The following is a 20,485-nucleotide window of genomic DNA, read 5'->3' on the forward strand; positions in this document are numbered from 1 at the left end:
ATCCCAAGGGCAGGAGATAGTGCGCATTACATAGAAGATATTTGTTTATATCATTGCAACTGAGCTTGAGCATTAGTTTCTCTTCATCTAAACAAAAATGATTAAACAAACAAAGAAAAACAAGGATTAAAAAGTTGTTTCTCAGAGTAATTAATGATTAGTTGGGGATTATATTTTATGACTGTAAATGTCATGATTTCATTGCATTTTTTCGTGTGATCTTTATCATTTAGGTTATTAAATGTGAAACACAATTTGCTATAGCCATGCTAAAGCTCAGTTGAATGTGACAAGTCCAGTTGTATGGACTTTGCAGGCACTTTATGCATAAATGACCAAATTCTTCTATACGTGCATCGCATATTTGTACTCGCATCACTTTTTTTTTCTTTGTCATACGTGTCATTTGGGCCTGCATCTTAAGAATCTGTGAAGGCTGAACAAGATGGTAGCTGTGTATTACATCGGCATATTACAGATGGCATGAATGTTTACTCCTGTTTGTGTCTGTGCTTTGTGAATGAGTGAAAACAAAGAGCAATCCAAGAGTATACCACTGCTAACCTCAGGCACCCAACAACCAGCTATTTCCCCCATTGTCTAAACAGGTGCACTGCAGGCCTCAGATATCATTCAAATAGTCCTTGGAAGACTGCTTCTCTAATGTAACCAAATTCATGCATGTTTCAGGCCTTCCAGGTTGCCATTTATTTCAGCTTTGTATTGTAGTCTTTCATTACAAAAGAACAGTTTAACTACTTGCTTATTCAAATCTTATGTTGTTGGTTTTTTTTTATACAAAGCCTGCTATTGAAATCAGAAAGCTTGCCTTGAGACTGGCCCGACATAGTATTGAACTTTGTTCATCATTAATTTCTTCTTCTTGAATAGACCATTGCTGTACTCAGTGTACCAGGTATTACAATTTATGGATGTTTCTTTTCTTACAGCCTTTCATTCACCTGTTCCCTCCATTATAAGTTCTATGGTCAGGAATTCATGTAGTTGTTGCTGTAGGTAGGGCAAGCCTCCAGCAAGCTATGTGGTTGGTGAGAACAACTTATGTGAACAAAGCATGCATAAAATCTGAATACATTATAGAACCAGTCTATTGCATGTCAGAAGGTGGAAATGTAGCTGAAATTGTGGCATGGAGAATGAAAACTTTTGAGGCCATGACATTATCATCTTATTTCTTGGTTTGATTGTGTGCTCTGATGTTTTAAGTAAACCTGAACATAGAATAGATCTACACCTGAGAAAGATTTTATTGTTCACATCTATTTTTGTTAGCAGCATGGCCACGAATCTTGTTTGTTGACAAATTTGTACTAATATGAATCTTAAGCTTTTAATGGATGATAATAGAGCTGCACGTGTTTGAGACAGAGATTTTCACAACTGTTTTTCTACTTAATGTGTGTGGGAGTGTGTGTATCTGGGGAGGTTAGAACATAATAGGACCAACTATAAGGAAGGACAGTGGATTAGGACATTGACATTCCTGAACAATGGGCTATGGTATGGCATGCTGATGTCCCTATCTTTGGTGTGAAGATTAGTTGCCTTGGGACAGGATATAAAATGTGACCAGAAATTTATGATGGAAATTACGGATCATATTTTAAAGACTCCATATGAGAAGAGTAGAGCTGCTAAATTGACTGTCATTTTGTAGTGTTTGTTGATTGATGGTCTGCAGACTTGTATGTGTGTCTAGAGACACATTAAGTAACAGCTTGGAGACAAAGAGTCCACATTGTATATACATTGCATTGACTTTCAGCTTTTCTTTTGTATTTACTGTAATTATTGAGCAATAAGGACTGATGGATAATTCAGTGTTATGTAACCCTTGTGCAAAGTGTGAGTGATAGCAGGAAGTATGTATCAACTGGTTAGTTTAAAACAGGATTTGTCTGTGAAATTTATGCCAGGCAGCAGTCCAGCCTCTCTGTAACCAATTCCTCTCGTCTCTGTTGACTTCCCAAAAGGCAGAACCGGCTCCCAGCACTTAGTGGTGGCTGATTGTCAGTGGAAATCATGATATTTTCACCCCCTCAATTACAGGGCACATTATACCCTCCCATGGCTGAAGTGTGTTTTATGATCATAAACACCTAATGTGACATGACAGCTCATATTTCCTCTCACCCCATCAAAACCACTCTTTGCCATTACTCTTAATTATCAGCATAGCAACAGGGCCTCTATATCTCCAGCTTTCTGCACCATAAACGGGAATGGGACTAACTAGTGAGAGAGAGTGAGAGGAAAGGAAAAAAAAAAAAACACAGTGCACCACAAAAACAAAAGCTGAAATTTCCGGGGGATTTTTCCGTGTTCGGGCTGCTTAATAAGCACTACGGACTTTGGTCCCATCCCAGCTCATTAGTTTCTCGCCACGAACCGTGCAGCCCGGCAGCGTGCGATGATGACGTTTTAGTGGAGGTGCATTAAATGTCAATTTATAGGTGTGATTTATAAAAGGAAATGCACAATTAATTGGAGCCTTTAGGTCCTTTGCATTTTTCTTTTTATTGTATTTTACTGTTACATGAATTATGTAGGCGCTGAGCCAACGTATTCAATTGTCATGTTGCTGAAGAGAAAAGGGGGTAAAGAAAAAGAAAACAAGAGTATTTTCACCACACTGAGAGATTGACTAAACACGCATCCAGGCAAGCATGTGTCTCTTAAATTTGGCCTTGCTTTCAATTGGCAAAGGGTGATGTCAAAATTTGGCCTCTCTAAGTGGATTTAGATGAAGCTGACAATTTTCAAAGCTCATCAGAGATTTTGTGTGCGTTTGTTGTATGCAGGGGTGCGAGTGTCTAGACAGCCCATAATCATTACACATTGCTAACTCCCTGGAAAGTAAGAGCACATTTGTCACAAAACTTGATGTTCTTCCCCATATTGCTGTAAAAAGAACATCCGTAAAACAAGACCATTGTTAATGAGAACAACACATTTGTAATCAAACAAAGCTTTGCTATTTCTTTGCATGACATGCCAGCATACATCAGTAAATGTTGACGCCATCATTACATAATGTAAAGAAACCAAAAAAAAAAGAGGAAAATAGTATCATTTAGAATATGTTACAGCAACTGTCAATACCCACTTGATAGGGCAACATCAATTTAGACTGCATTTTCTTTTTTCGTAGAAAAAAAAATGGATTCACAAAAGTTTGGGATGATGGACGATATATTCCATGGTTTAAAAAAAAAAAAATCAAGTGGGCATCTGTGGATGGGCCACAGTCATTAATATTTTTGTTGTTGTTGTTGTTGTTGCAAGAAATAGAATGTAACATATATAGAAACCAGAATATCCAACCCATAGACAAAAGGGTCCTGTCTATGGCTCTGTAGCGTAGATTATTTTTTGTCTTCAAGGAAGCTTGTCCATACCAATTCACGCAATGACCATTAGCACTCATGGGAGACAGTCATGAATGGAATGTTGATGTCTTGTCCCAGTCAGAAAAACTTTTAAGAATTCAGTGCATTGCTGGCTGCATACTAATTGAGGAAAGAATCATTCTTTTTCTTCTTTTTTTTTCTCAGCTGATGGGACCAGAAGTGATTTGTGTGCAGATTCACTTACTACAACTTTTTATTATTGTCCAACCTATTCAGACACTTCAAAGCAGGAAACGAAAATATTCTAAATCATGTCTTGGCACGTGTATACAAAAATACTGTACAAGCTGTTTGACAGCTAGATTTTACTTGAGCATGTAAAGTATGTGTTTTTGTTAATATCTTTGAGTCAGTTTTCCCCTCACATATTTTTGTGTATTTTGTCAATTACTGCCATGAATAAGTCTTTTTGTAATGTATATAATCCAGTTAATATTTCCATAACAGACCATGTGCGACCTCCCCCCCCCCCCCTTGTTGGCAGTGGCTTGTCTGATATAGCAGAATTAGTACGTATTATACAATGCATATATGCCGTAGATTAAGCAATGAAGGACCAGAATGGTACATTTGTATGCAGATTATGAATGAAGGAGCTGCTGCATACTAGAATGCTCTACACATTTACTGCAGCATGACATAAAGTGACTCTTTATGATATTAGCTCTGCTTATGAAGGGTAGAGTGAATGCTTAAGTTTGCATGACGGCCATGCAAATCTGTGTCAGTCAATGACCTACTTGACCCAAGATTTTTGCATCCAGGGGGTTATTGACACCAGAGTTTGTGTTTGTTTATGAAACCTAGATGGATTATTAGCATTCCAACAGTGTACCATACTGTCAAAACAACTAATCAATAATGATTGACAGGTGGCTGCTCCTTCCTTTTATCCCCACCTGTAAACAAAATGCCATTGGTGAGAATGTTTTTTTCTCTCTCTCTTTCCAACAGTTTCCACCCCTTTCTCTATCACTTGATATGACTCTCAAATCTCTGACAGCATGCAGCCATGCTAAAAGGGTATGGAAAATGCATCACCTGTTGTCTGACTGCAGATGTCACTGTACACTGGCTGCCAGTGGTGTACCTGTACACTGACTGTTGGTGGTGGTACCTGTATACTGACCGTCAATGGTGTACCTATACACTGACTGTCAGTGGTGTTCTTGTACACTGACAGTGATGAGTTTTGTAATCCTTTGGTCAGGCATATGCATGGATACCAAAGGGGAAAAGTGATCTTATATTTCATTTTTAATTTACTATTATTCTGAATTGCTTGAAATGAAATTATAGACCAACTGTACAATGCATAAATACTACTTATGCCTGTTTTCCATACATTCTCTCCACAGTAGATACCCAATCACTTGTTACCCCCATGTGGTAGGCCAATTGTGTGATCAAAGATAATATGGATATTTCCATGCAGACTACCAAAAGAGTTATTTGATTCACCTGTTCCCACTAAATTTTCTACAATAATTGGATTCTTTGCTGCATTTTTCAGTAGTTGCTGCATTTTGCATACCTCAGTTAAGAGTTTTATGTTTTGGGGAAAAAATTTGCAATGAAGGTTTTCAGGCAATTTAAGTACTGGTATGTTAGTTAACTGATCTCCCGGAGTTAATTCTTGTGATATGGACCAGTGCATCGTCTCTAAAAATGATATAAATAGCCGTGAACTCATTGAGGATTAGCTGATTTTGCAACAACATGCATTTCTCATAGATACTTGCCCAAGTATACTTGGGACTTGTCCTCAGTGGGTTAACCAGTTACCTCCAAAGAGATGCCCTGTATGGAATCAATGCAATATGCTTCTGGTTCCCATGGGCAATAGAATGATCTGCAGGTTTTGCCTTTGCATCCTGTTAGTGACCATGTTTTATTACAGGGTTTGAATGGTACCGGTAGTCTATGGGTGAAATAAAGAGGTGTGAATGGTAGAAATGTAAAGCAAACTGTGTATTACCGTCCTGCAGATGTGATACAAGTGTACATTGCCTATAAACTCCCTAGTCAGAAACCTTTGGCAAAAAATGCTGTAAGTAATGCAAACACAACCTACAGGAGCCCACATAACTGCTGTCACAAACATGACAACTCTTGGATTCATGGTTGGTATGAAGTTCTTGAAGGCTTTTAAGCCCCAGCAATGTTGCTCATGCGTATTGAGTGTGTCAAAGGAATGTTACTGCAGTTGCGTTCTAACAGAAGGGTTACACAAGTAATATCAGGGTAATGCCGTGGTAATTACCCTAGCTGGCTAGTGTGGGATTTGGCAAAAGTTACCGCAACTACGTCAGAGCGACATTTTGCAAGGGGCTGTTTTAACAGGCATGGTAAAAAAGTTACCCGGATGCTACCTGGATGTTGTCATGGTAACAAGGCTCTGTTAAAACGAGGCTTTTGATGGATATTGGCATTGATAAATGCAACTGAAATCATTTGAGAGCTATAGTTTCTTCACACAGCTTGATTTTGAGACTTTGAACCTTTGCGACTGTCATTAACCTTTCTTTTTTTGTGTGTGTGGGGGTGGGGAGGGGATTGATTATCGAAACTTTTGCCATGCTTGTTTACTCAATTCATTTTAGCGCAAAGTTTGACAAACTATAAAGATGCTGGTCATTAGGCTAAATTGTTGTGATTTATGGCCATAATCACGCAGGAAATGGCTGTAATTCCCTCATTTATTTTATTAACGTGCCAGTTTCCATCAAATACAGACTGCAAGAAAAGGGAAAAAGGTTCAGCTAAAGGTACACTGTGTCAATGATGAGTGTGAGAGAAAAAGAGAGTGAGAGTATGATATATTCGCTAATCTAAGCTACTGGGGATGCATTAAAAAAGTCAAATGAGTTAGATTAATAAGTCATTTGTGAGAAGCTAAGATCCAAGTGCTAAATGTTATATGTGTGCCCGTAACCTGACCTTTCTGTTATAAGAACTTGTCTGATTGTTTTCTATTCTGACCAGAGGTGTGTCTATATCACCAAGTGTGATACCATACAATAGCGTCTGTTGAGAATGAGAAGGGCTTTAAGTCTTCTCGAACACTATGGGTTTTGTGGTCACTTAACGCCCTTATCATTCTCGACCGACGAGATGCGTAGATTGTGTGCACCTGTGATTGAAATGTATCTTCAATATAGCCATTCTGCTCAGGAACTTTTCTGGAGAATATTTTGAAAATATGTCTTAACGATTGTAATTGCTTTTCACCACCCCTACTGAGGAAAAATGAGCAGTGCAGAATGGTAAAGGCATGGAAAGGCACAAATAGAAATTTGCACAAATATTGCTGACATAAAAGATGAAAATTGTCTCGACACTAACCTGACATGTCAATTTATATACACCTGAAGATCCTACCAGTTTCATTTTGTGGAAATAATCAGAAGAGTGAGAAAGATGGCTTTACAGGAAAGTATACCTTCAAATACTTTTACTACATACAGCTCAGATTTAATTTTTTTTCACATATTTTGGGATGGGATTGACTTTTGTTTCATATGCTCTATCATTAGGTGAAGTTTCATTTAATTTAATTTGATAAAAACGAAAATATATACCCAATATCATGTTAGTGTTAAAAATGAATCTTCACATTACCCAGAAAGATGGCAGCATCACACCCTGATCATTGAAGGCACAAATACACCTGTAGGATGTTTTTGTTCACATATAAGAAAACTGACAGCCCTTTGGATAATTATAGCCATTTGACACTCCATCTTCTTGAACTTCTTCAGTTGAAGGGGTGCCTGCTGCCTTAGTTATGTGTGTTTTTAACACTGATAGCATTATACCCTGTAAACAAGATAATGTCTTGATTTATTCACTATAAAGCATCAAATGGATATGATGCTCTATTTCAATCGTGTATGATCTTTATCTCTATGACACCAAAGTTTCTGTGTTGCTTGGCGTTCTAGTTTTGTTTGACAATACCAACAATTTATAGTTTACTTCTTCCCGGACTCTCCACTTTTAGTTTAGAGAGGGAAGGGGCCGGGGTTTTCATCCTCTCCTCACTCTCGTTAATCATATTTTTATTCGACTCACTGCGGCCTTTCAGAAATTAATCTGAATGTGAGCAGCCAAGGGCACGCAATCAATCCTCACAAGAATGAGTAATTGTTTTCACTATCAGGGAATTAACATGACATTCAACAATCTAATCCCAGCCCGCTTACAAGCAGTACAGGGTGTCTCATGAGCAAAACATGAAAAGCCTACGTACGAACGGCATGACATGTTGAAGAAATGTGTATCTGCTATGATGTATTTGATAAAGCTCATTCTAATTGAAATATATGTTGTTTTTTTTTCTTCCAAAGAGATGTTTTCTCAGATGTTGTCATTTATGCAAGCCAGAATGTGAATAAGACATCAAAAACACATTTCCACAGATCATTGATATCTTTGGGTAGATAGTAAACAAAAGTACATGGATTTGTAGTCAACTCTACCGTTCCTGTGCCCCAGGGTGAGAGATTCTGTTTCATAACTCTTGATTACAGTCTTTTAGTGAGTCACCCAATGATGACTATTAATTCTTCATGGAAAATTTTGGTCCTCAATCATATGGAGTTAGTTAAAAAGCTCTTTTTGAAGCTATGACCTCACTCAATATAAGCCTTTGTTGATAGTAGCTTTGGTCAGCATATTCTTTGGAGCCCTATGGGACGAGCATGGAAGTCTGTAATGGGTTTCAAGGAGCCTTGATCACTGGTGCCATTTGAATATACCAGTTCATTTGCTTGATTTAGAAATAGAGAATGCCAGCCGTGAAAGATTCTCTGTGAGTTTTCAGGGTTTGAAATGTGACAATAAGAATCTCTTTAGTATGCACTGAAATCAAAATCAGATATGAAAATTTCTTTTTTTTTAAAAACAATGTTCTCAGAGTTGTATGTTAGTTTTCAGATGGACAAAGTATGGAAATCAGGAGCAGTTTTCATGAGCTGCAGTGTATAATTTCATCCTGTCCCAATCCCTGTATCTCCGTTTACCTGTTGAGTTGTGCCATGGGATGGTATGGGCTCTTGTCAGTGATGTACTCTGTGAAATGAAAGCAAGTGATCCGTGGATGCACAATTAATTTTGCCCAAATGAATGGGAGAGAGGCAGATTAGTTCATGTGCAGCGTGATACCAGAAGTGACAGCATGGGGATCCATGTCATTCAGTCGTGTTTCATCAAATAAATGTATGCTCAAATTGTCAATAACCGCCCGATTCTGAATCAGTTCTTCCTGTAGATTATAACTTTGTCAATCTGCGTCAATAGATGTTTGCCACCGATAGTAAAGTATTGACTCATGTTATGTCAAATGTGTGAGTAACAAAATGCAATTTTTTGTTTTGTTTTGCTTTGTTGCTGCTCTTTAAATTTGTTTGTGTTCTTTTCTTTGAGTGATTCATATCAATCTTAATCAATATTTTTTTTTCCCTTGCTCAGGAAAAGAAAGGGACTATAATAGGTTCGATGATCTATCTCAGACCTTATTCATAGGTCAGTGTGGGGAGCCAGAGGGCCAAACACTGACTCATGTGTATGAGAGAAAACAAGAGGCACTACTGCCCTACTTCCAATGCAATGACCTGCAGTATTTCCAATCATAGCCAACCAAAGTGAGGATCAGTCATTCCGGGAGTCAGTGCGTATCATTTCAACCAATTGATCCCCTCCATGCCAGTTCCGTCTGCTTGTTGCTTCCCAAATTTAGACCGCCCACCCCATCAGCAAGCGGAAAAGGAGATAGAAAAAAAAAAGAGAAGATCCGGAGAATAGGGTCTGCTCTGTCATTTGTCAGATGACATGCTTTATGACATCACCACTGCCCCCTCTTCCTGTCATAACGTAATTCATCAATCACCAACCTATCATTTCTGCAGTAGTCTCTCCACATTCATGCACTTAGTCTTCATCTATGTGCATTTCTCCATTTTGGTCAGTTAGCAGCAGCCTGGAGAGCAGGGTGAGGAGCAGGGGAGGAGGAAGGGGGAAGTGCAGGGGGGGGGGGGGGAGGGGAGGGGGGGAGGGGAGGGGGGCACAGATTACAGTCAAAGATCGTGTCTGTCATTTGCTACCGGATGGCTTAACCACATGCACTGGGCTTGCCATTCTCCTGGGGGGCATTTCTTGGTAAAACCACCATCATTACATCTTGCTGAACTATCAAGCGCCTTGGAAGGGTGCTGATTTTTTTTTTCCCCACTCTCTCATATGATAAAATTCTGAAGCGCAATTGTCGACATGCTTAGGAATTAATCACAGAGAATTATGAGGCAATGAAAAGGAACATGTGTATAAGAAGGAAGGGTTTAATGCCCTCCTGTCTTTGGCGTCTAATTGATGACATTCCTACTTCCAGGTACAAACATGCCAGATCCCTCATGGTCCATCAGTCAATGCTACTCTAGCAAAGGTACATGCACTACTCAAAAATTGCATTTGATTGCTACCTGAAGACCGTGTAAACACCACAAAATTGTCATGATAGCTAGAGGTTTATTCTCTGGGCAAACTGATGGTTTCTGTAAGACTTACAGAAGCTGTTTGAAATGAGAAATGAAATCATGCATTTTGCGTAAAGTGCATATGACTTGGAGTAATCTTATGCATCAGAACCAGACTTTAACAGAACCAAACTGAAATTGATTCTATTGGCATGTCCTTATAGCATCAATTAATTTCCCTTTTTCTTTGAGGGGGGGGGGGGGGGAATGGGAAAAGAGTGATACCTGCTTCTCATTCCATTGCAGTGGTTCTTGGTCCTGAAAAACATATTCATGATGAGGAGCACTTCCACACACACAAAAAAAGCATTTAAAGAAGAAGACCAAAGAATATGATTAGAGACTATCAAATAGGTTGGGAAATAGTTTGACATTTTCTCTTCTGATTTGCATTATAAATGCCTATATCTGTTCTTGCCATGCTTGAATTGCCAGAAGTTTGTACGATCCAGTGATTCGCTCATGCTAAAAACAATGGGAGATTCGCCAATTTTGGAAGCCAATGAAAACAAAAAGAGGAGCGGAGGCAGTAAATGGCTGTAAACGTCTCCCTCCCTCGCTCTCTCACAAGCGCACTTGCGCTGGGCAGTGAAGTGAACAGTGCATGTAGAGGTGCGTCACCTGGAACTAATCACATTACAGCATAGCCCTGCACCCTTCTGACCACAAGCCTTGTCTGGGAGAAATACCACCACCTATCCTGTCCAGCCGCAGACATTCTGGCCTTTTAAACATGTCCAGATAAAAATAAAAAAAACACACAAAAGGGGGGGGGGGGGTTGAATAGGGTTTGAAGCATATAATTTGTATGACTGCTATTCTGTAGGTGGAAGTGCACTATTTGTCTTAAATGTCCAAGTGTTCATCTTAACGGCGTTTTCAATGGGGATTTTGTTAGTTTTGCTTAAAACCATGTGCAATTTTTAGTACTGTTGTGGGAATGCTTATTATCTTTCAGTTATTACCATCCAATATTTGAGTTCCTGAATGAAAATATTTAGTAAACTAAAATTCACAAGTTGGCAGTAATACACATATTTAGAATGAAGTATTTTCAAAATTGCTTTCTAGAAGGATGACGGCATCTATTCTTAGATATTTTGATGTATGTGGTCAGCAAGGTAATTCTTAAAATCTTTATATACTTGAGTCAGCAAAGATAGCAAAGATTTTTTTTTCTTTTACATGAACAACTGCAGTGTAATGTGTCCTAAGGAACAAAACATGTTCTGGGATTATTGGAGCATCTTTTCAAAGCTGACCAAGTAGTCAACCGCCCCCCCCCCAAAAAAAAAAAAAGAAAAAAAAAAAAGAATCTTGCTCGCAGCATCCTCTTGTGAGGAGACATAGAGTTGGCTTGAGCAGGTAGAGCAGCGGGGGAAGGAAGGGGAATGATTCATCCTGTGGTGGGACTGCTCCACCAGAAATGATTCGTTTTGACTGGGCCTGGTCTCAGGAACCAACCAGGGAGAAGATTGAGGGTCAGACATTGAAGGAAATAACAAGGATGAGAGAGAAAGAAAAAGATAGAAAGGTAGAGATAGTGAGAGGGAGGGAGAGACATATACTTACTATAAGTCCTAGGTCTACGCAGAAGAGAGAATACTTCCTTCATGAAGGCAAAGACAATTATATTCTATGAAGAAAAGGAGAGAGATGGATATAGATAGATTGAGAAGAGAGAGACAGAGAGAGAGAAGGATAGAGAGAGGGAGGAGAGGGAGAGGGAGAGAGAGACAGGGAGAGAGAACGGAAGAGATGGAAATGCCTGGTAACCTTGGAATTTTCCAATCTGACATTACCAAATGCATTTGGCAGGGAGAGATGCCCGTTTGACCTTCACATTCTTACCGTTTCCTGTACTTCCCTTCTATCTCCCGGGTCTATTTTTTGATTGCTGCTATGTCATGTCTGTCTGCCTGATCAGATGCTGTACTCCGTCCTTAATCATTGAAGCACTTCTCATTAAAAATTAATTGAAAATAGGCCCATGAATGTTCTGTGCGCACCTGCGTGAGACAACAATAAACTTTACTTTTGAGTGAATCCAGCTTGAAGTTAAGTTTGTCTGTTATCGTGGCTTTTTTTTTTCTATTCTGCAAAACTTTGTGTGTGCCAAGTGTATGTTACTTTTGTTTATGCTCAAGGAGACTTTCACAAAATTTTCGTGTTCTTTTAGCTATCAATTAAGAGATTAGTTTTCGTTTCTGAACATCAGAACATCAGTGAAAAGCTAGGATAGTACGAACTGCTCTATGCAGCTGTAATATGTCCTTCTGATTCTCAACTGCTAATATTTGGAAGAGAAATTGTAAAAATTTGCATTTAGAAAGCATAATTGAATAGCTAAATGTATTACTATGTCAAAAAGTAATTTAAGTTAATCATAAAAATTTAAGCAAGAAACATTGTCATTTATTGTTTTCTCTCTCCCTGTTTTAAGTGTATCTCAAAATGTATACGTAATCTCAAGTGGGAACCCAGCCATAGATAGGCCAGTGGCCTCTGCTAGCTCCTCCATTTTCTCTCTTAGAATTTCATTTTAATCTTTTGTTCTCTCTCAATGTATTGTATTTTTGATGTTGCAATCCAATATAATCTTATTGTTCTCACAGTTGATCTTCACACTGTAATGAGAATTTGAAAATAAATGAAATGAAATGAAACAAAATGAGACTCAAGAGCAAAATTTTCTCACAACGTCCACTTCACTAGAAGGTGGACCACTCGTATCCTTCCATGTGATGAAATTTGAAATGGGCACATGAATACATGGTTCTCTGCTGAAAGTACATTTCGGATACCCCCCCCCCCCACCCCCCAAAAAGGGAAGAATTCATTGGTTTCTATCAGACCTTTGCAGGTCTTATGGTGAAATGACATCTACCTTAGATATGGAAACACAATAGGGTCATCTCCTTTCACTTCATACTATGTTACAGCCCTTCTAGTTCTGAAGTCATGTTATTTTCTTACAGTCAATTCATCAATTTGTGTTCAATCTCTATGAGTCAAAGAGAAGGAGAGGACATGTTTCTATGTTTGAGTCTGTGCCACTTGTTATCTGTGCTATGACGTCAGCCACATCACTGTGAAGTTGAGGTGATACAATGAGCTGTGCGTGCCTCCTCTATTGATTTGATGTAAATTGATTTCCCACCAGAAAGTAGGCCATAACACCATCAGAAGAAATGAGAACATATTATCTTCATTCATACTACCCCCACCCCAAACGCAAAACAGATATCAAGGGTATGCTTTACTGTACCTTCCTGGTGGTTGTAATGCATACATAAAGACATGTATGCATTCTGAACTTAGTTGGATTCTGTTGGCTGCAATAAAACAATGTGTGTTATATTATGTTATTCCTAGATTTCATTCTTTAAGTGTTGTCTGTGAGTGCACAGGATAACTTTTATCTATATTTTTGTCATGAAGAAATCAAAATTGTACTTCACATAAATCGTCCTTCCTCATGCCTATGCTGTTTATTTAAACTCTGCTTTTTGCTGATGTTTCTTCCAAGCCATTGAAATGAGGAAGCTACGCGTATGAGAGTGAATGGTCTAAAATCATGTTCTTGTATGACTATCCAGCGAAGACTGAAAAAAATGACAAAACTTTCACTAACTCTCGTTGCACTTGGTGCTGTATGTGGTCTTATGTCACTTGCGATTCAGTGCTATTGATAGACAGCTACTGGTGTGGAGAGTTGTGCAGTACATGCGCTGGGTTCTGACACTTGATTACAGTTGTCGGCCCTAAATTGATTAAAACTGTTCATACAGCTCTTTTTTAGTGTAATTGGCAGAGCATTACCCATTGTGTCAGATGCTGTAATCCCTGCATGCATCTAACCTTAGATGGTGAATGTTCAAATCTCTGATGAAGCAGTACAATTCCTTAATTCTAAGTTCATATTAGATCTGCCTTCCGTCCCCTTTATATAGCCTACCAGGCAGTTCTCTTGTTTCTTAGTGAGCTTTTGAATCGAGCAATCCTGATGGCTTATGTGATCAAACTTTTCTTGGATTGACCAGGGCATTCATTTCTCATTAAGCGCTTAATTCTAATCAAGCACTCTTGTCTTGCAGCCACCTGCTAGTTGATTGCTTCTTACATCATGCCCACACACCTTTCAACATGCATGCAAACCTGCAGGTCTCCCTCATGCGGCTGACATGCCACATGTACTCACCTTATACCTTTAATCCATGAACCCATTGCAGTCAGATTGAAAATGCTGCAACACATCTATTCCATAGACACCAGCCAGAGATCTCTCCGACATTGTCTTCAAAGGGTTAGTTCAAGGCTTGAGGCTCACGTCACCAAAGAAAGTTACCAATGATAGAAAGCAATCATTTCCTGAGATATTGGTAGTTAAATGTTCTACACTCTGCATAGCTGACAAGGGTTGGTACATTAGGTGAAGTCAACCTCATAACATCAGGAATGGTTGCAAATGTATTTCAAAGAATGTATACCTATTGATGATGCAAAGATGGAGAACAAGGTTTAGACTAGTGTAAAACCAGAAATTTTCTAGTGCATGAGACTTGCAAATTTTGCCAGGAGCCAAGATTTGTTAAAGTAAAATGCACACAAGTGTTTTGTCTACTTTATGCATTGAATTCAATTTGCAAAAGTTTCTTTCCATGAAAAAGGCTGTTGGCTCTAATACACGAAAGTGTCATGCTAGCGAATGTTCCTGGTCTTACAGTACATCTCCAGTACAGTATCCTACTATGTGATCTTCCCCTCCCCCCTCATATCCTTGCACTGTACATTATGGTTATGGAGCAATAAAATCAATGTAATGAGTACTGAATCATACACTGTGTAACAAATGTAGAGCAGTGACATTGTGGTTATGCCGTCGCAATGTGTGTGGAATTTTTTTTTCTCTTTTTCCTGCAAAAAGTGTTAAAATGTTGTTTGCTTTTGATTGTAATTAGCTAATTGGCCTTCTTGTAGGTTGCCTATATGTTACATTGTATGCTTTTTTGTTGTTAGTTTGATTTGTAGATCAACAAAGAGTGTCAAAATTTCATGTCTCTTCGTGTCAAGTAGTGGCTCATAGACAACTAGCTTTATACAAAGAAAAACTTGATCATAGAAGTAAGCCTTAGATGTCAGCTAGTGTTCGGGACTTCAAATTGTCAAAAAGAATCAGTTCCATGTACAGTGTAGCTGTGTTGTATGAGCATCCAGACAAATGAGAATGAGTGAAATCTCTTTTTTTTCAACAACAGAAAAAACAAAACATAACATAACAACTGAGCATTGCACAAGAGTTATGTAATGTAATTAACTTTTCTTACATTTTCCTAGGGTAGTATTTTTACTGACTACCAGAATATTCCAAAAGGTATGTGTATATCGTTGAGAGGTAGTGTAAGAAATTCATCTCATTTTCATTGTGGTAGATATGCATATTATGGTATAGTGTGATCAGGGGGGCATTTCATGAAGGAACTTGTCAGATAAAATATCTGACAAATGTCTCTTTTATCCGACAAGTTTTGAGAAATTCTTTAGTCTGATTGGCTGATTCCTCTGAACTTGTCGGATATAATTGACTTGTCAGACATTTTATCCGACAAGTTCCTTCAGGGGGCATTTCATATTATTATCCGACAAGTTCAGAGAAATCAGCCAATCAGACTAAAGATTTTCACAAAACTTGTCGGATATAATTGACTTGTCAGATATTTTATCCGACAAGTTCCTTCATGAAATGCCTCCCTGGATGGTTGAAATACTTGAGCAAAAGTTCTTTCAGATACTTGACAGAACATTTACAGGTGGTAACCTCTAGCCTACAACTCAGACATATTTCTCAGGTGTGAATTGGTGTACTACCCTAGGTATCAAATTGCCGCGGGTAGATTTCATTTTTGATGCGATATGAGAACATTAAATCTACTCGCTACTTTTTTGTAAGGCGGTCTAGGAGAAGAAAACTGTTGTTACATGTACTGATATAACATTCTTCAAAACATGTATTTTTAGCTGTCCACAAAGTCCCATCTATCACCCATGACAAGTTTGAATGAGGAATGACATCATAGCGTGAACTCCTGCTCCTCTGCACTTTCTCCACATGGAGAGAGACACCGTGCAGTGCAGGGTCACAGCATCAAGTAGGCGGACTGCCAGACACGAATGACTTGAAGAAGGTTACGTAGCGTATACCGGGATTAGGGGGTGGATTTGGCAGGCTTACATTGCTAGACTAATCAAGCAAGAACACAAAATGCACCTCGGGAGAGACCATTTACATCGGAGGGGGACACAGCTCCTGTTGGTTTCTGCTGTCCCATGTGCAGGGTTTGATGTAGGTCATGCTCTTGCCGGGAGTGCATTTCCTTGGACTATGTCATTGTGCCATAGCAAAAAATCTTTACATTTTTTTTTTTTTTTTTTTTGTTGATTGAGGTCTTTGCTCCATCGTGAGTGTAGCACTTATAAAAGTACTGCTGCACCAACATGTGCAATGGTTTTCAATTCAAGAGCTGTCCAATAATCTTTCTAAAATTTCTTGAAGAGTGAATGTCTCAAGCTCATTTAGGCATGGCAGTGAAAGTGCAAATTTGTTTCAAAATGTCATTAAAAATATAAACTTTCATATTGCACCAGTTTCCTCCAGTTCCGTAAAGATGAAGGGGATGGGAGGGGGGACTCTTGTTACTTTCAGTTAACATTCCTGCATGAACATGCCCACTAATTACATTTTGAAAATTCTTTGCCATACAATACGTCATTTTCACCAGTAAGAGTACAATTTTGATTCCGCCCATTTCTCTGCCCAGAGGATCTTTAGCAAATGAGGGGTTTTATCTCCAGAATTCATTGGTTACTTAGTTGTGCTAAAAGACAGTAAAATGACATCATTTGTCACTTTGTAGCGCATTACCCATTTACTGATTGTGTTGTAATGTGATGATGTGGCTTGAATGTAAGCAATTATAGATCTGCTCTTCCCACTCAACTGTTGAACTATCAATCATTCTACATAGGAGTAATTGATGAATCAGTCAATAAGATGATGATTTACCCATGTCTATTTCGTACCTCATGTATCATGCTCCTGACACTATAGAGTTGGTTAATCCATCACATGAGGACACCAGCTCTGCCCACATCCATGTCAATGATGAAAGGAATTTACTGGACTTCAGACATCCTTCAATATGAGTTACATCCATGTCTTATCTTGATCCATCTGGCAGTAATCCAAGAAATATGCTACAGTATTTGCAAATGAATACACTTCTATACATTTACAAGGATCTTTATTATCTTGCATCTCACACACCCCCACCCAACCAGTTACATGACTTGTGTGATTGTGTCAGAGATTGCACAGGACACGCAGTGACCCAAAAATGTAAACACACTCTCCCAGTTAGTTCACATCTTAGCCTGATTAGACAGTATACTGTCTGCCCCTAAAGTCACCCTCTTCAGTGCTGTCTGTGCCTGGCAGGTGTTCCTGTGGAGCACTGCTGCTCTGACTGACAGAATCATGGTGGATTTTCGTCACATCTGCACTACCCCATCACCCCGCCCCACCCCCCTCCCATCCCATCACCCCTGCCCCACCCCGCCCCACCCCACCCCACCCCACTCCACTGCATCTCACCCATTGGTGGAGACCGAAAGTGAGTCAAGTGTCGGGACCCGTTTAGGGAAGACCTCTTCAGTCAAACAAGGGCCCCCCGTAGGTCAGGGTGCAAGGCACAATTGTGATCCTTGGAGGCTTGGCAAGAGGCGAAATGTACACAGTCCTGGTATGGATGACTACCATCACAAGTTGATAATTCATAGTTAGAGTAGTGCGTGACCCTTACACCCCAGTCACTCCTCTACCCTTCTTCCTACATAATTTTCAGCCCCCAAAAAGACCAGTATCCAGTATCTCTTTGCTCTCTCTCTCTCCCTCTCTCTCTTACACTTTTCTTTTTCTCTGTTTTTTTTTTCATCTCTTCCACTCACTTCTATGGAGTAGCCCATGAGATGTATCATGATTTTCAGGCAGACTGTCCAGCTTGTCTCTGGTCTGTGTCTAGTAGGAAACTTTGTCTTCTTTATGTCCCACACCTTTCATCCCATGTGTGTGTGTGTGTGTGTATGAGGGTACACTTTTTTTTTAAAGAACATACAATACATTTTTCTTTTTTGTTACAAATCAAACTATGTATACGAAAGTGATATCAAACTCTGCATAAATCTCAGAAAAAGCTATCTTGATCAACCTGATCAAACTAATCAATATCTGCTTCATAACAGTAACACTTGTGCTACTGAAAAGAAAAAAAAAGAGAATGTGATTTAACAGCACAAGTGAGAAGAACAGCTGCTTATTCTTGTTTGAATTGGTATTATTGTGAAAAAGAACCTGATATTGAATGAAATCAAATGAAAAATATCATTAAAAAAAAATCTTTGATGGAATCTGGAATGTAAGAAAAGCTAGAGCCATTGCCTTGATGGTACAGTGCCTGGTGTTGTTTATTTCCCCCCATGTTGTTACACAGATTTTCTTACCTGTTTTGTTTGTGATATGACAGTATTTTCCCCTCTGTATAAAACATTTTGAAAATAATCTTCTTATATTACCTTTCACTTATAGACCATGTTTGAGCTTGACTACACCTTATCTCTTTCTAAACTGCAAATTACTTTTTATCTTTCTCTGTTTTGAACTACCCCTTCTTTATGTTATGCTGTTCTCAAATGCACCAACTCTGCAGATTTCTCTTCCAAATTTGTTGTCGATCCAAAACATCCAGTTATCACTCCCCACTATCTAATAATCCTTGTAAGCCTTCACTCCTAGTGCTAGGAAGTCTTTTTGGGCCTTCATTCTCTTTCTCTCTCTCCTTCTAAAGCCTAAGCTGTTTGTGTGCTTGCTATTATTTTTTGTCTGTCTGGCCTCGTCCTCCGCCTTCTCTTTTCTCACTCCCAACATTCCCTCTTCTTCCGTCTTGCACTCCCCCCGTCCTACCTCGCTGGCAGGATGCTGGAGGTGTATAGCAAACTATTCTTCACGCACGATCAGCCCAGAAGAAAGTACACTCCACCGATGCGTGAGCCCAACAATTTGGGAAGCTGCTTCGCATTTTCCGCTAGGCCACTCTTCCAAATAAGTTGCAGCTAGTGCCAAGTTCAGGCTGGTTATTCAATCATCTCGCTTGCCTGCCCCTGTTTCTCATTAGCGCCTCTTCCTGAATCCTGTCACCTTTTCCTCATACATTGGACTTAAAAGACAGTGAGAAACTCTTGGGACTGGTTGGGATGGGGGGGGGGGGTTGAAAGGGATCTAAAAAGAACCCCCTCGCTCTGACCTTGAGTTAACACTAGCAAAATACAGGAGCTTTGCAAGTGATAAGTTAACAGTTGGTCTTGTGGGCTGGATGGTGAATTCTCTACTGTGGGAAAAGGTGTAAGAATCCATGCAGGCAGCTTGTTATGTGGGCTGCCTGTCGGAAGGACCTAGCCAGCTAAATACCACCGATATCGTTTCTGGCCGACCAACTCTGTATGTTTGCCTGCAATGGAAACTGTGAAATGGTCGGCCATGCATGAGAATGAGGTTGGGTTGTCTTACACTTCATGTGGGGAGAGAATCACAAAGCGAATGAATTGGAGGTACAGGACACAATGTAGATACTTAGCCTTTCTTACATTGCCTGAGTGAGTGATTTGATGAAAAGGGGGCTCAGTCACAGCACGCTAACACATGGCCTGTGTGTATTGTAAAGAGGAGATGATGTAAGGGGCTTTGTGCTTCTATACAGTGCAGACATTACTGCATGAAGAAAACACCTTGTATATCAATTCTTTCATGCATCCCTAATGTTGACAAACTTTTTACTCTTGTTATTCCATGTTTTTTTTCTTTCATCCATTGTTCTAATTGGTTTTGTCTTGACAGTATCTTTATATTTGTGCGCAATGAACAAGACCACAATGAATTATGCTGCGCAATGAACTACAGGCTTAGGGAGTTGCTGTGGGCAAAAAGAATTCTTTGTAACATGAAGCTCAACAGCAAAGCATTCACAGTGGTACCCTGTGTTATGTGCTGTATGTCTTCTTCGTGTGTTGGTTTCAGCGTGATAGCACATTCATGACAAACATGTATCACGACAAAGAGAAAAGTTTGAATAGATTAGCATTTACGTGTGCAGATGAAAATGTGCAAAAGTGCACTTTCATTGATGAGATGCAGTAATCCATTTTAGTAAACTGTAAGAGCAAAAAACACGGAAACATGAATAGATAGAAGGCCATGATAGATGGAGTAGTATACCAAGTGAGATAGATAGAGAAAAAAGAAACAAAAATCCAATATTATGTATGAATGTCTGTATACAAAGATAAAGAGAGAGATAGATGAATAGAGAGTATGAAAGAGAGGGGAAAGAAAGAGAAAAGAAACAAGATTAGACGAAAAAAGTTTTGTCTTGCATGGAAGCTATTGTGATTCTTTCTTTTCTGTCTTTGCAG

General features: G+C 39.2%; 1 protein-coding gene across 1 annotated transcript in view; it reads left to right on the plus strand.

The window, feature by feature from the left end:
• Window positions 1-20,485, plus strand: part of LOC139729807 (cytosolic carboxypeptidase 6-like) — a 100,864-nt gene that overhangs the window by 62,123 nt on the left and 18,256 nt on the right. The gene's annotated exons all lie outside the window — the stretch shown is intronic.

Source organism: Diadema antillarum, unplaced genomic scaffold, assembly GCF_040938485.1.
Source record: "Diadema antillarum isolate AM-2024a unplaced genomic scaffold, OU_Dant_1.0 seq00000264_RagTag, whole genome shotgun sequence".
NCBI lineage: Eukaryota > Metazoa > Echinodermata > Echinoidea > Diadematoida > Diadematidae > Diadema > Diadema antillarum.